This window comes from Salvelinus sp. IW2-2015, unplaced genomic scaffold (assembly GCF_002910315.2).
Source record: "Salvelinus sp. IW2-2015 unplaced genomic scaffold, ASM291031v2 Un_scaffold5373, whole genome shotgun sequence".
Classification (NCBI taxonomy): Eukaryota; Metazoa; Chordata; class Actinopteri; order Salmoniformes; family Salmonidae; genus Salvelinus; species Salvelinus sp. IW2-2015.
Genome location: NW_019946638.1, coordinates 32747 through 36199, shown reverse-complemented (window position 1 = coordinate 36199; position 3453 = coordinate 32747).

Here is a 3453-nt window from a genome sequence, read left to right as displayed (position 1 = left end):
CCCCCACACGTCTACTACTGCTATGTATTACGCTCTATACCTGTACTGTTATAGTCTATACTCTGTATGACACGCTCTACTTGTACTGTTATACAGTCATATACTCTGTATGTACAGTCTATACTCTGGTACTGTTACTACAGTCTATACTCTCTGTAGTACGTCTATACTCTGTAACTGTTTAAGTCTATACTCTGTACTGTTATACAGTCTATATACTCTTACTCTGTTATACAGTCTAATACTTGTATAAGCTATACTCTGTACTGTTATACAGTTTACTCATCCTCTGTATTTATACTCTTACTGTACTCGTTTATACTCTACTGTCTATACTCTGTATTACAGTCTCTAACTCTGTAACTGTTATACAGTCTATACTCTGTACTGTTCATTCACAGTCTATACTCTGTATACATCTTATACTCTCTGTACTGTTATACAGTCTATACTCTGTACCAACCTGGCCAGAGACGAGGCTCCCATACTTGATGACTTCATGAACACTTCTCAACTCACCTGGCTCATCCAAGCAAGACTCCAAACTGGGGAAATATGAATGACCAATACATTCAGAATGTACAGTACCATAGAGCCAGTACATTAGAGTACAGTACAGTACCAATATTACAGTAGAGTACCCATAGAGTACCATAGAGTGTACACCATAGAGTACAGTACATGTAGTAGTACCATACAGTACAGTACCATATAGTACAGTACAGACCACTGAGGTAGCGAGTACCATAGAGTACAGTAGAGTACCATAGAGTAGCAGTAGACTAGAGTGTACAGTACCATACAGAGACCATGTGTGAAGCCAAGCATGGGTTTGAAATTCAGTACTGTATTCCTTTAAACCATTTTATTTATAATTGCATGTGATTGATTAAATCATTATGTTTATTCTAGCTGCTGTAAAATGTTGGGTTGTGTGCTCTGTGAACTTAAACAACTCTACTTATCAGCAGCCCAGAGGAAGGCCTACACAACCTACGAAGTGGCAGCTGTCAAAAAAAAGTTACCCGGTGCTTTCCGTTTTTGACAACTTGCTCCCGATCTGATCCTCTCCTTCGTCCTCTGTCTTTCTCCTCCGCAAAGACCCATCCTCCTTATGCTCAGTAGTCAATGCACCGTCCATGGTGAGAAATATGAGTTAGAAGTCTATGACTGAATGGAAGACATAAACATGTATCAATGGCAGAATTTTGTATTGCTCATGTTCGGGACAGAGCGCGAAAGAAACATTTCCTTGTTTACTGCGATTGGCTGCATTTCTGATGATGTTCAAGCGTTGTGCTTCGGCCAACGAATGACAGCTGAGATAAGGCGATCACGTGGAATGTGTTTTTTTGACAGCGACTGTCGTTAGTCGTGCTGTTGGATAAAAAACCCGGCATGGCTTTCTGGCTCTGGTGGATTTTTGACCTCATACCAGCCACTAGATGGCAATATAACACCCCTTGTCATACTGACATGCCAGTGATTCAAAAGGTCACGTAAACACTGAGCGTTATAAACCCCCCTTTCTGCCACAATTAGTCGGGGCGTGGACTCTACAAGGTGTCGAAGGTGTTCCACAGGGATGCTGGCCCATGTTGACTCCAATGCTTCCCACAGTGGTGTCCAGTTGGCTGGATGTTCTTCAGGTGGTGGACCATTCATGTCATAGAAAGAGCAGGTGTTCATAATGTTTTGTCCACTAGAATTAGATATAAGGGATTATTGTGTCCAAAAATCATAATTGCTGGACATGCCAATAGAGTGACCTACCCAGCAAACACACCAACGTTGTCTGGAMGTTGACTGCACATTGTGGGCTTCACAATAACCCTCATCATCATCACTAGTGGTTGCCTGTGAAATGAAAGATGATCTCTTGGGTGTTCCTAATCAGTCTAGCTGGGGGGTGTAGGCTACTAGTCACAGCTATTAACTATTTAAAAACTATTAATTAACCAGCTTTAATTTAGGACAGATTAAAAATGTAAAAAATGTATTTAACTTGGGAAGTCAGTTAGGAACAAATTCTTATTTTCAATGACGGCCTAGGAACAGTGGGTTAACTGCCTTGTTCAGGGGCAGAACAACAGATATTTACCTTGTCGGCTCGGGGATTCAATCTAGCAACCTTTTGGTTACTGGCCCAACGCTCTAACCACTAGGCTACCTGCCGCCCCTCTGACCACTAGGCTACCTGCCTCCCCTCTAACCACTAGGCTACCTGCCGCCCCAGATGCTTTAATTAGATTAGATTAGAGAGTTTACTAGTCACATGTACAGGGTTGACCATGTAATTACAGGGTACAGTGACAATCTTAAGCTCTGAGGTCCAACAATACAGGTCTAAGTGAAATATAAGGGATATCGAGAGCCACTTACAGTTAGTGTATTCATCGTAAAATAGCTAGGTGAGACAACCACATATCACAGTCATAGTAAGTACATTATTCCTCAGTAAAGTAGCTATCAGCTAAATCAGAGCTAGTAAGAGGGGAAGAGGAGAGTGAACCCTACACCCCCAACCCGAGAACTCTGACGTCTGGAACACCTCTTCCACGATGGCTACAGAACCCTACACCCCAAACCCGAGAACTCTGCTTGACACCTCTTCCACATGCTCAGACCCTACACCCCAACCCGAGAACTCTGCCTCTGACACCTCTTCCACGATGCTCAGACCCTACACCCAACCCGAGAACTCGCTCTGACACCTTCCTGATGCTCAGACCCTACACCGCCACCGAGAACTCTGCTCTGACACCTCTCCACGATGCTCAGACCCTACACCCCAACCCTGAGAACTCTGCTCTGACACTCTTCCACGATGCTCAGACCCTACACCCAACCCGAGAACTCTGCTCTGACACCTCTTCCATGATGCTCAGACCCTACACCCAACCCGAGAACTCTGCTCTGACACCTCTTCCTGATGCTCAGACCCTACACACCCAACCCGAGAACTCTTCTCTGACACCTCTTCCCTGATGCTCAGACCCTACACCCCAACCGAGAACTCTGCTCTGACACCTCTTCCTGATGCTCAAGACCCTACACCCCAACCCGAGAACTCTGTTCTGACACCTCTTCCATGATGCTCAGACCCTACACCCAACACCCGAGAAACTCTGTTCTGACACTCTTCCATGATGCTCAGACCCACACCCCAACCCAAATCTGTCTGACACCTCTTCCATGAGCTCAGACCTACACCCAACCCAGAACTCTGCTCTGACAACCTCTGGTGTCTTGGCACCTCCCACCCCTACAGGAGGCAGGTTCCGCTCAGCCAGTCCAAGCTCTTCTCTGTCCTGGCACCCCAATGGTGGAACCAGCTTCCCCCTGACGCTAGGACAGCAGAGTCCCTGCCCATCTTCTGAAAACATCTGAAACCCCACCTCTTCAAAGAGTATCTTAAATAATGCCACAGCACCCGACTCGGCAGGCCTCTCC